At 31.4% G+C, this 14789-nt stretch overlaps 1 protein-coding gene across 7 annotated transcripts in view; it reads left to right on the top strand.

Moving 5' to 3' along the window:
• The window catches only part of LOC130446029 (uncharacterized), a 126569-nt gene that overhangs the window by 52738 nt on the left and 59042 nt on the right, over window positions 1–14789 (top strand). For 2 of the 7 annotated variants that reach the window (XR_008910102.1, XR_008910100.1), the window contains exon 2: window positions 688–882. The exons of the other annotated variants lie outside the window; for them this stretch is intronic. The gene's annotated coding sequence lies outside the window, so the exon portion shown is untranslated. The remainder of the gene's footprint in view (window positions 1–687; window positions 883–14789) is intronic. 7 annotated transcript variants of the gene reach the window in all.

The raw sequence follows: 14789 nt of genomic DNA, 5'->3' as shown, positions 1-14789 counted from the left end.
AAACGATGTAATAAATGTATTGAAGTAAGCGCCCGACAGTTTGAACAACTTCTGTAACTTTGTCAATTTTGTTATTGTTTTAACACATTTTTGTTTGAAATTGAGATTATGAATAATTTTCATTGATTTTGAACTACAAATTTTTCATTTTGATTTAAAATTTTGTATACCCTATATCTCAGCAAGGGTTCGTATTCCTATATCAAAATGAATCATTTATTAAGATCTCTCTGTGGTAGGTGTTGTCGTTCGAATAAAGAAACGCCCTGTAGTTATTATTACAGGTTTGAAGATAATAATAGTAATTTTTTACACAGACAGTTTGTTTCACATTGTTATTAAGAAAAATAAGCGGAAATTTTTTTAATTGGTATATTTCAGAGCTAGTTAACATTATATCCACATTTTTTAAACGGAAAATGTCCAAGTAGAACAGATATTCATTGAATATATCTTGATGGAGAGAAACAACTTCATCAATCATGGGTATTAGAGTTAATTAGTACATTTCGTCGAACAGGGTCAGTAGCTAATCAAAAAAGTTACTGTGAAAATTGTATTAGGATTGAACAAGCCAACAAGCGTTGCTGGAAAAACAACCCCATCAAATGATGGGGAACGACAAAATATGTTTCCTGAAAAAAAAACAGAATTAAAAATATAAAAAGTAAAAAACTTTATTTTCAGCTGGAATTTAAAAATGAGATATAAAAGGAAAAAAGATGAGGAAGTGATTAGATAGTTGAGTAAGTTTCCAAATCGTAGAAAATAGAAAGTACCACAATGGGCCTCAGACCTCCGAGGAAACCACGAGCAATCTTGATAAATATTGCCCGTTCTAACCTAGTAATTGGACCAAATCAGAAGAAGTAGCAAATTTAGGTCAGATTAATTTAGATCCTACAAAAAATTTGAAATAATTGGCTGAAAAATCATCATAAATTTTATCCCTAATTATACAATTAGTACAGAAAATAAATTGAGATGGTTCAGTTAAACGACTTTCATGACATTATGACTGAAAAAAAAATATATAGTCTTCATACCAATTATTCTTTGATATGAACTATTTTCGCTTTATTTTGGGCCATTTAAGAAAATTGCACCGTAAAATATATTAGTAAAAATTCAATTGTAGCAGAAAAACGTCACCAGAATTATAAATTTCGGTTTTCGAATTTTTTACATGTAACTCCAGAGATATTACATTCAACGTCATTAATTATACCACCATCTTGTGTAGAGACTTTAACTACATAAAGAAAATGCTATTTTTGTGGACTGTATATTCATTTATTTTACTTGAATCAACAAATTTTTATAAAGAAGTTGGAGGAGATTATACTTCTCCCGCGAACCCATGTTGAAACAAGAAGAGACTGATAGTCCAGCAATCTGCGAAGTACAAACGCCTTCAAGAGACTGAAATGATGTCACAGATGGAGCAATGAAGACCACAAAAGCTGATTGACAAAATAAATTATTTTTTAGTTCCTTTTTGGTAGCCTTAATCAACAAAATTGATGTAACTGGAATGAGGAAAATCCTAGACTATTCCACGAAATACATACCAAGCAACTTTTCGCGTGTTTAACAATTTTTTGCCAGGAAATGCACAAGAATATAAATAACCTTCCCATAGTACATTAAATATGATTGGACAAGTTATTTCTATAGTTTGGGCTAATAAAATGGGTTTGTGCTCCTTCACTTACCACTCTATGTTAATAAAAATTAAACACTTCACATTAAGTAAAGTTTTCTATTTAATATGTAATATTTCAATGTAAATATTGAAAATGGACAAGGAATTACATAGAAAAGGCAACAGCTTTTGCTAATTTGAAAGTATTTGAACCAAACGAAGCAGACCCCACTATGGATTATAAACGGATTAATGACTTTTTGGACACTCCTTTTTTTTTAAATCTAAATGATATGCATAGATTACACTAGGGATATCTGAACAAGTTTTTTTCATCAATACGCTGATCATTTTGAGCAATATATGTCGTTGTAAAGACTTTGGCAGATTTATAATCCATAGAATGACCTTTTCAGACGATCCGGATAAGAATTAATAAGACGTATTTTTTGTTATACTCATTATATTGAATTGGATTAAAACTAAAAATTCATAGCACATAATAAATAATATTCTTTGGTGTTACGACTCTTCTATATAATATAATATAATATAATATAATATAATATAATATAATATAATATAATATAATATAATATAATATAATATAATATAATATAATATAATATAATATAATATAATATAATATAATGAATAATATTTGAAGGGCCTGTCTGCATCTATTATATAGAGTCGTAAAATATAATTACTTATTTATCTTTTGATATTTAATAATTTGGTATACGATTATGGACTATTCTATAGCTATCAGCAATTATGCTATTTGATTCCTCTGTGATGATTATTTAAAAAGTTCCGTTAGACTTTTAGTCAAATTTATGACGATTTCATTCGAAACCACAATCAAATCTCCAAATTCAGAAAAATTGATTCTCAGTTTAGATTAAAATAAGTTTTATGCATTGATTTTGCTTTTTCTAGATAGACACAGAGAGAAATGCTTTATTGTCAAAAAATTGTTACAATTTGTAGACAAAAGCTTGTAGAAGCTGGAAAACAAACATAAAAATAACTAAATAAAGATACAAATAAAATAAAATTTTAATATATAGAGGAAAACCACAATGATTAAGAAAATTATATGTAATAGGTAATAATTAGTCTATAAGTCGTATACGAGTCCATAGCAAAAATTGAACCAGTATGCAGCATGTCCAGAATTAAACATTATTATTAGAATAGAAGTCGTTTACTGAATAGAAGACACTATCCAGTAAATTTGCCCTCGAATTATTGCGGAATGCGGGAAAAGATGATATCGATTTGATTCCAATTGGCAAGTGATTGTGCATTTTTTTGCATTGTTAAATATTGAGCACTTAACTAATTCTGACCGTGGATGGAGTAAGAAGGTAAAGGGAAACGGATTCAAAGACGAATTAAGAAGAGAGAGTCAGAATGTTTAATCTTCTCAAGAAGTCCACGCAGTGAGCCCTGCTGTTTAGACTGAGTAAATATCTAACAGCTTTTTTTGTATTTTGAAGATTCGCTCAAATTGAGTCGCACCACACGTACCCCAGAAGGGAAGATAACAGAGGAGATGCGACTCAATAAGGACATAATAGAGTTAAGGAGGTGGATAAATTCAGTTCTTTGAAAACTGCTTTCAGCGCAACACAGGAGGAACTTAATTATTTAGATAAGGCTGATATATGTATCTCCCATTTCAAGGAATTGTCCACAACAAGTCCTAAGAGTTTTACAGATTCAACGACGTCGTCTATGGTGATGTTATTCAATAAAAAAGGCTGCAATGTATTTTTATATGATAAAACTTTGGTTTTAGAAACGTTGAGAGAGAGAAGATTAGAATTGCACCATGACTTAAGGGTAAATAGGTCACTAGATAAAGTGCCGTGAGATCAGGGTTGCTACCACTAATATATAAATAAGAGATGTCGTTTATAAATATAGAAGAAACAAAATAGGGCCTGGTACTGAACCTTGGGGCACTCCACATTCTATTGGTTTTCAAGAAACATCGGTGTATGAACCTTTACAAGCAAAATATTATGATTAACACAATCAAAAGCCTTAGAAAATTATTATATTCTTGCGCTGTGTGCAACTTTTAAACGGTACCAAAATTATTCTTCTAACATATGCATGTATGTTATACAATGGATCTACGGGCGATCTTTGTAAGAACTGGTTTAAATTTGCTTTTTTACCAAATACCAATTCATAAGGAATTAAGGAAACATATCTGTCAGGATATAGTTTACTCTCACTTTTGTGAGAGTTTATTCGATTGGTGATTGATAAACTAGTTTAATCAATTTATTGGTTGGTGTTCTATCTTTAATTTCAATAGATGCAGATTGAATCATCAAGCTTTGTCTGTAAGCTACCTTCATATTGTATTGTTTGAAGATTCCGGAAATTTCAGGAGTAACTGATTATTTTTATAGAAAAGGTATCAGTAGTCACTGTCCAATGTACTATATAGAAGTTGTTTCAAAAGATAATAAGTTTTCATAAAAAAGTATTTTTGGATTCTTTATGGTTTTTGCGTATGTGTTAGTTTCGGATTGCCTTCACCTGTGGTCCAGTTCTTTTGTTTAATTGTAGTTTTATGCTGTGATTAATCCAGGTTTTATCCATAGTGCTATGTTGAGGTTTTTTAATTTTTCATTTAAAGTTACAAACCGTTCCATTATTTATTATCTTGTCACAAAATACGACATCTATACATCCATTTAGAAACAAGCTTTTTTATATTCAAGTTCTAATGTAAAACGATGTTTGAAATGATAGCTCGTGACATTTATTATGTTATTCAATTTTACTCTGCGGTTTTTCATCGCGATTTTTAAAACATGCTTGTTTTCTTGTCTAACCACCTCTATGGACGTCATTTCATTCGGTTCGTATATTTTACGATTTCATCAATAACATTTTATTGATCACATTCGTTAAAATTTTATTACCAAGTAGACAATTCTCTGTAAATATCTGAGGCAACTGCAGTTTATAAATATTTGAAATTTCCTTGCACGACGACATTCTTATATTTTAAATGTGCAATATAAAAATGATTGTCATGCTATTTAAATAACTAAATTGATACCTTATCAACTAGAGCTGATGAACTTACATCAAAAATGGACTTATTTACATTAAAAATGTTTTCGAGTCTGCCCGATTGCACATTAAATCACCTTACCACTTTAATTAACGTCTCATTTAAAAATGGCACTATTCCCAATTGCCTTAAGACGGCTATAATACCTCAGCATAAAAGAGGAGATAAAAATCAAGCAGATTGGTCAAAAAGAGACTTTTATCATTTTTCTTTAAATATAAAATACTTACTACCAATCAATTTGGGTTTTTAAGTAATGTCTATTCTAGCCTAAACAGCAATCACTCCAGTGCAACAAGTTAGTCCACTTTGGTGTGTCCTTGCCACGTTCTCAATAAAAAACCGCTCATGATATAGCTGACAAAGGCTTCTTTACAATTCATATATATACGGGTGAGTTGGGAGGAGAGCACCAAACTCTAGAAGTATATTATACACGTGAGAATAATGTTAAAAAACTTATATGTTCTTATCCGATTTTCATTTGGATTCAAGTTATGGAGTAATTGAAAATGTTCAACTAGCTTTCCACTTATATCAGAATTTTAACATTATCAAAATATGCCATGTTCGAGGCTCAAAGGCATTTGATAATTCTGACATTTTGATGAACTGTCAGTGTACAGTGAACAGTAACTGAACGTTTAATTTCGAATTTATGTGATTGTTAGTGTTGCAAAATGCCAGATACTCATTCAAATTTAGATTATGCAAATATGGTATTTGTTTATGGATTCTGTAATGGAAAAGCTACAGCTCCTGCTGAAGAATACCGTCAACGTTTCCCACACCAAAGATATCCTGATAAAAACGTATTTTATTAGAGTTTTTATCAAATTGTGCGAGACTTGTGAGAGATTGCTAACGTATCATCTGAACGCGTTACTCGACAAGGTTTGGTAGAAGTAAAAAATATTCTGCATCTAGTTGAAGAAGATGCAACTACTAGCTCACGGAGAATTGCTACTCAATTGGGAATTCCACAAAAAAAAAGGGTGATAAACACACTCCACGAACAAGGCTTATATCCTTATCACATACAGAGAGTACATCACCTACAACCAGAGGATTACGCTAACCGTATGGAGTTTTGTTGGTGGATAAATAATAATCATCGTGTTGTATCGAGTATAAATACGGATGAAGCTACATTTATACGTTATGGCATTAATAATACTCGTAACTATCATGTGTGGTCGGACGAAAATCCCCACGTAACAGTCGAAAGCAATTTTCAATATCGGTTTTCTGTAAACGTGGGGTGTGGTATGGTTGACAGTTATTTAATTACTACTACTACTAGAGGATGTTCCTGTGAATATTAGAAAGCAGATGTACTATCAGCACGATGGAGCTCCTGCACATGTCGCTCGTCAGGTCAAGCAACATTTGGACGAACGTTTTCCAGGGCGTTAGATTGGTCGTGGAGATCCCATTAATTGGCCTGCAAGATCTCCAGTCCTCGGACTACTAGATTTTTGTTTATGGGGCTGGATGAGAAATGAAGTCTACAAAATAAAAGTGGACACATGGGATGCACTAATTAGAATTAGATATATATGAATCTGGAACTCGCAGAAGAAAAAACCGAAGCGGTACTCATGGTCGACCGTAGGGCAGTTAGGCAGGTGACCATAGAAGTGAAGAACACACGTGTCCGAACTAAACCAGAATTAAAGTACCTCAGATCTTGCAAAGACCAGGGATCTTTTATGAAAAGACTTATTTTGAACACCTGCAAAAAATCTGAGACAACTGCGATGGCCTTAAGCAGCTTCATGCCAAATATTAATGGTCTTACCTCTGTAAAACGAAAACTCTTAAGTACAGTCACTCATTCGATCATGCTATATGCAGTTCCGTGTTGGTATCATGCACCCAGATTCCAAAAGTACAGCATCATGTTTTTATAGAATTCAAAGAAAATAAGCTATTAGAATCTGTAGCCGGATATGTGAAAACAAAAATATCTAGTGGATAGACCAAGATAAGTCCAAGCAATATAATGAAGTTGTACCTTCTGGTAGTTCCATTATACTCTCCATTGACGAAAGGGGGGATTTTAGAGGGTAAAATCCCACATAAACTCGCATATATATATACATACATATATATACAATTTTTATGAATGATGGAGGTAGAAACTAATTAAGTTAAAGAAATTTTCACCTTACTAATTAAAATTATATTGCATGTCTACTGATTGTAGTGTTCAGGTAAGATCTTTGAATCTCATTTTAGTGAGATATGGACCCTTCTAATTTCAAACCTAAATTAGTTTGAAGTAGCGAAAGGGTATTATTTAAGAGGACACTCCTTTTTTATGCAAATTTCACAGGAATATTTCATTTTACTGTTTTGGTAATAAGATAATAGATTAGTCAATCACAACAGGTATTTGACTCAAGGACCATTTGCTTGTTTGCAATTAAAGTACTTCTTCTCGAGTAATCAGGTCCAATAACCAAAAAATGCCATATTTCTATGTTCATTTAGAAATTTTGTAAAAGTATTTCGAGATTTTTCATTTGCTTTATATTTTCCTTGACTAAAAGGATGTTGTCTGATTTGTTTCCTGAACAAGAGTTCAAAAAACCTTAGAAATTAATACTCTAGTCATTCATGCTATTTCTATTTTTTTATTCTTCAATATTTAACCTAAACTACGTTTGCACGTAAGAACCGTTTTGTAATGGAGTAGGAAATAATTTATTTATGAATGTGAATTGTATCACAAGCTTAAATATAAATATGTTTCAACTTTCCAACATAGTCACAATCAAGATTTGAAATATTTGTCAAAGAGTGGTACCAGCTTTTGAGTCATATCATCAGAGTACTCTATCTCTTAATCGTTAATTCAGTTCCACTTTTTCTTGTGTCCTCACGTTAAAGTTTTTCTTGCAGGAGAGAGATTTTTTAGACAAAGACTTTATCGCATATAAAAGAGCATATTATGTAGTAGAAGGGTTAAAATGCTAGAGCTTAACCGGAAAAAAAAGAATATGTTGAACAATTCAAATGATTATGGGAAAATGTCATGTTTTTTTGTTAGGTGCTATTATTGCCGAAACGCTTCTATGAAGTATTAAAATCGAAACTCTTTTCATATATGACGTCGAATAAATTTATTGTTAAACGTAGCTTTGTATTTGAGGATGACACTGATTTTTTTTTGGTATCGAATAATGGTATATACACTCTTAACTGTAGAGATATAAGCTGTTCTTCCCGGCCAGTTCTGAAATTAAAGTTCCGACCGATTTTCAATGTACCACTATCTTGAAGTCCCAAGCAAATTAACGACTTCTTAAGGAGCATGTTCAGTTTTTATTTTATTTTATTGTTATATTTCTTGAACCTTAAGACCAGCATCCAAATAAAACCACCAGAACTTGTATTCAGGAACTAATTTTAATGAATGAATCCATTAACAAATAAATGAAAAATTGAAATGGTATTACATCCTTAACTTAAAAAACATGGCTATTAAAAATATCTTTTTCTGGAATCTAGAATTTTCAGCTTCTCACTCTTAACCTTTTTTGTAGCCTTCAAAACCCCAGTACATTATTTTTCTGTGCTGCCATCCATTATTAGGTTTCATAACTGTGTTTTCGCCTTTATTTTATATTCATATAGACTCCTATTTTTTAACACCTTCTCCTAATAATTATAAGTAAATGACATGTTTTATAATTAATACAACATATACCTAATTAAATTAAAAATAGACCCATTTTTTTAAATGAAACCACAAAAACAAAAGTCTTAGAGCTAAAACGAAAAGAGCTTCATACAACTAATCGATTTTTATGTTTTGAAAATTTAATCTTACATAAAGGTTTTGTGAAAATATTTGCTATGATTTTCTCTGATCTTTTCATGAATGAAATGGTATCTCACATCTATATGTTCACTGCGTTTTTTAAACTGACCATTCTTTATAATAGCAATAGTACTTTGATTGTCCATTTTTAAAGTTAGTTAAATGTTCAATCATTCCTTTTAAATATAATAGTTCTTTCACACATTCTGCAGCTGCAATAAACTCTGCCTCAGTGCTTGACAAGGCAACTCCAATTAATTGGTCCATTATAAATATAAACTACGTATCCTGTGGTACTTTTACGAGTCGTCTTGTCACCCGCAAAATCAGAATCATGGTATGCCTATATTTCCATCTTGTTATTGCATTTTTGATCCACAATTCTATCCTCTTTGGTATTTTTCAGGTATCTCATAATTATTTTGATATTATTCACATCATTTTCTGTTGGAGTCTCCATTTTCCTACTACAAAATCCAACTGCATAAGCTATATCAGGTCGAGTTTTACTTGATATGTATAGTAGACTGCCGACAGCTTCTCTGTGGGGAAAACTTATTTTTACTGTTTTCATATTATCCAAATTTTCATCATATATCTTGGAAACTTCCGTGGGTTTTGCATCATTCATATAGAATCTCTCAAGTACTTCTTCTATGTAATTTTCTTGATCTAGCTTGATAAAATCCTTGCTTCTTGTTATTCGGATTCCTAAGAATGAATTTACTTTATTGAACTTCTTAATTTCTAGACTTTTCTTCAAAATAGCTGATCAATTTCCTCCTAATTTTCTCCAATTATTGATCCATTATCCATATTGATTGCTAGAAACACTGTTCTCCTTAGGTTTTTAAATAAACATTGATCAAAACTTATTGAGTGCTATCCATATTTTTCTAATAATGAGCTAAAATGTTCATTCCACGTAAGTGGCGCTTGCTCAAGTCCCTATAATGACTTTCTCAGTCTGCATATTTGATTGCTTTCCTTTACATATCCTTGAAGAATTAAGAATGAAGAATACTTCTTCATTTAAATATCCATATAAAAAAGCCGTTTTTATATCAAATTTCTTAATTACATAATTCCTTTGAACTTATAATGCAAGTAATGTTCTTAATGAGTTTATTACTGGACTAAATATCTCTAGAAAATCTATACCTTTTTCTTGTTTGCATCCCCGCACTACTAATCTTGCTTTATAAGTTCCGTCATATTTTTTTGTAAACACTCATCTTTTGTATAAATAATTCATAATATTTTTCTCTTTGATTTCTGTCAAATAATTTTGGTTATTGGTGGTTCCAAAGCCACATTTATTTATTTCATAAAGAACTGCTGCATTTCTCTTACCTTCAAAAACTTTTTCTTAATTTTTTATAACATAAATCTTGTCCTTTTCAAAAATTACTTGTCCCTGGTTTTCAGTAATGGCATTAAATTTTTACTTAAATACGGTACAACAGCCCCTTATTCCCAGGCTTTTTTTCACTGCCCTTTTTAGCTACACAAATATCTACTTTTTCTCTTCAAAATTTTTAAATAGGCTTTTGTCATTAACCAAAAATATTGTTATTAAGTGTAATTGGTGTGGTTTCCTGTTCTATTCCATAGGATAAAAATGACACTTTTCCATTTTTATTATCTGAAAGATTTACACAGCCTGCCTATTCCTAAAATAACAATTATTTTTAGAATGGTTAGTTTTATTACATATTTTACATGCTATCTTGTGGCCTTTTTACCTTGTTACCACAAGTTATAACATTTTATTTCACTTGTCGTAACTCTATCCCCATTTCTACAAAAATGGGCAATATGCCCATTTTTTGAGCACCTGTGACATACCATTTTATTCACATTAAAAGCAACCAAGTGACCTTTTCTCCATTTTCACATGTTCCATTAACCTAACTGTAAGATTCATGAGGGTATTCTCATTTTTTGGAGTGGATTCCCAGTTTTAAAAAAATTAAATCTGGCAAAGAACTTAAAATTTTTGACATAAACATATTTTTTAACCTACTTATATTATATGGAAATATCACACCCTTATTCGTAAGAATAATTTGAAAATTCCTGCTAAATAGTACATTTTTGTTGTTCAGTATTTTTTCTGAATATTAAACATAATTTTTCATACATTTCACCTAAGGTTTTACAGTTAATAACATGCAGTACCTTCTTATTTATTGTGCCAATAAGTATCCTTTGTACATGAACATCATTCTTCATCCATAGCTTCTTTTTCTTATCATCTATAATATCTTCATACTTTTCTTCACCCTGCACAATTTCAATCAAACCATTTGCCTTCAGGATGACTGGTATCTTGAAATTCCATATTTCAAATGAAGTTACAACGCATAGCTTATCCACATTTGCAATTTCTTCACTGTTTACGCTACAATCACCTTCAATGGCTCCACTTCCTGGTTCCTGGCTTTATATTAGGCTTTCCTCTCACACATCAGACTTTTTAGAGCTCAAACAATTCCTACGCGTGAATAAAGTTACTTTACTCACGAGTTTCATACAAAAATTTGTCTACGTCTGTAGGCTTAAAAAAATCGTCAAAACTTTTATCAATTTTTATTTTGTGATAGTAATATTGAAAGTACAACTGTGACCATCATTAATTTAAAGTGAAGAAGTTACATTTTTATTTGTACTTGAATTGGTAACTTTAACGAGTTCAAAGAAATAACATCATCTGTGGTTGTATTAGTACTTATTGGATTGTTGGAAGGATCGTGCACATTCACGATGTTGCTTGAAGTCGAACTAGTTGTTACAGTTAAAATGCGGAATCCATTTTGTTTTTTATCGAGTCCTCTACGTAACCCTCCGCAACTGTGTTGGATTTTCACCCGCCGCGCTTCTTTAGTTGAATTATATCACCACCGGAATCCACTAATAGAGACGCCGAAAAGCGACGAAATGTGTGTTTTTTGGATTAGGTAAATTCAAATATATTGCGATAGGTGAGGTAATTTTTGAAAAGGTATTGATACCTACAACTTGGGTTTTTGCATTTTCCATTTCCATACTGCAAAAAGAAATAATTTGTTTTGTTATTTGTGGGTCGTTGGTTTTATATTTTTAAAAATGTTTTCCAGGTTTAATCTATTGCCATATAATTCACCAATAACAGTAAATCGACGTTGAACATGAGCTTTTGTGTCAGGTACTATGATAATTAAAACATTTCCGGTATTATAAATATCGTTAAACTTCATTTTATATAATTCATCCTTCCGCAGACTACTAAGAATCTAAGCTTACATTAAAATTTTTTGCTGTCATACCTTATGCCTGAGATAATGATATTCTGGAGCTCGCAACAGAAACTTTTTAATTTCTTCACGGGCAACTGTTTTGATTTTTGGAGTCTATAGTTAACTGATTTATTTTTCAAATATGCAATGAGTTTCGTATATTTAGTGATGTCTACATTGTTATTTACCAGTAAGGTGCCTTTCAGTTTTGAATAAGTTCACCAAAGTGTTGAAGACTTCCACATTTTGGATTTAGTTTCGAAGTAAGCTAGTAACACTCTTTCTGTGAAGCTGTGTGCCTTCTTTAGTACAGCACTCCATAAAAAAATTGTATTCCTATAAATACTGTTACCTAGATTTCTCAGGGAGAAGATTCATAGTCGCTGTAGTTGCCGATTCAACAACACAACAACATCTATTGGTGTGCAGTTTAAACTTTCTTCATTAATTCACTCTTTTTAATTAGATACAAAACGGATTTTCTTGAAAGAATATCAAGAAATAAAAGTGTGATAGTTTATCGGAGAAACGAATTGACATGAAAAAGAAAGCGTTCACAGTCCACTATTTTGATAATACAATTTTATAATTGCGTCAAAAAATGATACATCACGGCACTTTTTTTAACGCAAAAACTTTAAAAAATGAACCGCTACGGTACTTTTTTCACGCTTTTTGACCGATTAAAAAATTACATTCTTTATAAATGCAAATTAATGAAAAAAAAAAACATGAATATTATAATGGACGTAGAAAAAACTATTTTAAGCCTCCTCACCAAGTTACATCCATTGAGAAAGTTAAAACAAACCATTATAATATTATTTATCAAAATATAATACTGGGAATTGTCAAGCGAATTTTAAAGTATTTTCAAGAGACCAAATAAGTTAAAAGACATTAAGATCGGGGTGAGCTGTGACGATAGACATAGACATAAATTCTTTTCCCCAGTTTGCATAAATTGTAACTAACCGCTGTCCCTTTACATTGGTTATCCGTTAAGCCGGCTTTAGACTTATCGTGTTGTCGCATTTCACACTATTTTCGTGCTGTTTCGCGAAAAATGAAACGAAATGCGAAACACTTTACGCTTTCGAAAGACGAAATGCATCTCTTTACACTTATCGCGTTTTCGCGGTCTTTTCGTGCTATTTTGCGATAAGTCTAAAGCCGGCTTTACCAGACCAAAATTTCTAGCGAGTGTAAGAATTAACGTTCGTTTTGTCGCTTTAGTAAGATATGATCTCACTGTAGCTTCAACTGCTTGTACACCGACAATATTGTCTGAAAGTTTTGAAAAGCAAATATTAAATTGAACAGATATAATATATTCGTACCTTGAATAGTTATTTAACCGACAATACTATTCCGTCGACCGTATATTTTTATAAAATGGAGAAAACCAGTGTACTGCTTTTATTTTATTTATCAATAATCAAAACACCGAATCGTAACCATAAATGCATTTTTATTATTTGCATATTATTATGCATATTTATTAAGTTGTATGTACACAAATTCTTCGAAATATTCCTGCTAGAAAGTCTGCGATAAGCATTGGCGTGGCTTGGTGATTTTAATTTAATTCATAAATTTCTTTAAATAAATAGAAATATGGGCGTTCTTTAGACCATAGACAAATGAAAACAATGAAATTGTATAGTGTTGTGAGAATAAAGACAGGTATGAATTTAATTATAAAGATTTAGATGTACAAACAAAGCAAGTTATTCTAAAAATAATCGAATGTTTAAAAAAGGAAATTATTTAGCAATCTGAATTAAGTAGAATGAGTAAACTTTCCATTTATCGAGTAGTCACGAATCAGTTTACAAAGCTACTGAAGATTTTATACGTGGGACAATTTATAGTTTATATAAGGAGAAAAGGGTTGCAATATTAGAAGTAATATAGCAAAAGGTAGCAGATTATACAGAATACAATTATACCAATTTAGAAGTATTGTATCAAGTTTTGTCAGCATGTGGTTTTAAACACAAAAAACTGAATAGATGGTTGGCGACAAGATTATTTGCGTCAGATAAAAAACTACCGAAATTCTAATAGACACATAAAACGCATTACAATAGTACAGGCTGGAAGCAAAGACGGTTTCGTGTCTAATGCTTTATTAATGTCTGCTCCAAAAAATTAAAAAGTGTGCCGTTGATTATCATGACAAGATATGACAACAGAATTATTTGAATTGTGGTTTAATGAACAGCTTTTACCTAACATTCCACCACAACCAGAAATCGTCATGGAGAACGCATCCTGCCACTCACGGCAACTCCTTGAGATACCAAATAGTAGGAGTAACAAAGCTCAAATGTTAGCATTTAAGACTGAAACAAATAATCCTATTTCTGTCAGCGATCTTAAAAAAAGCCCAACATACAAAGAATTGATTACTGTTATTAAAGGTCTTAGAGATAATTTAGTATATTGACAAGTTGTCCAAAGCACAGGGTCATACACTTCTCAGATTACCTCGTAAAGGAAGTTCTAGCAGCAAACGTCCAAGAGCTGGTATCATCCTCTTTACAACCCATCATAATTCAATGAAATGATGACTCGAGCTTAGACTACCATGATTATTTACAAGTATACTTTGGAATTGAAATGGTTTTTATTTCTTTTGTTTTATTTGCAAAGAATTTATTTTTCTTTATGGTTTTTGCTTTGAAATTTCCTTAAAGAAACGAATGAGGTACAAAAAGTGCTCAGTACACGTCTGGTACCCTGTTTAAACCAGACTCCCTTACAGACAGGTCTATTTACGGTTTATAATTTAATATTCAGTTGTAGCAAGTTATCGAGATATAATAATGATTTTTTTTCTAAGTTCCAAGTAAGACTACAATTAAGTGCATCTGTCTAAATATCGGCATATAATGCCGTTCAATTTATAATGATTCGATTGCCTTT

The sequence above is a fragment of the Diorhabda sublineata genome, chromosome 6, assembly GCF_026230105.1.
Source record: "Diorhabda sublineata isolate icDioSubl1.1 chromosome 6, icDioSubl1.1, whole genome shotgun sequence".
NCBI classification, from domain to species: Eukaryota; Metazoa; Arthropoda; class Insecta; order Coleoptera; family Chrysomelidae; genus Diorhabda; species Diorhabda sublineata.
Note: the sequence above shows the minus strand (reverse complement) of the source record. Positions and strands in the feature narration are given on the sequence as shown.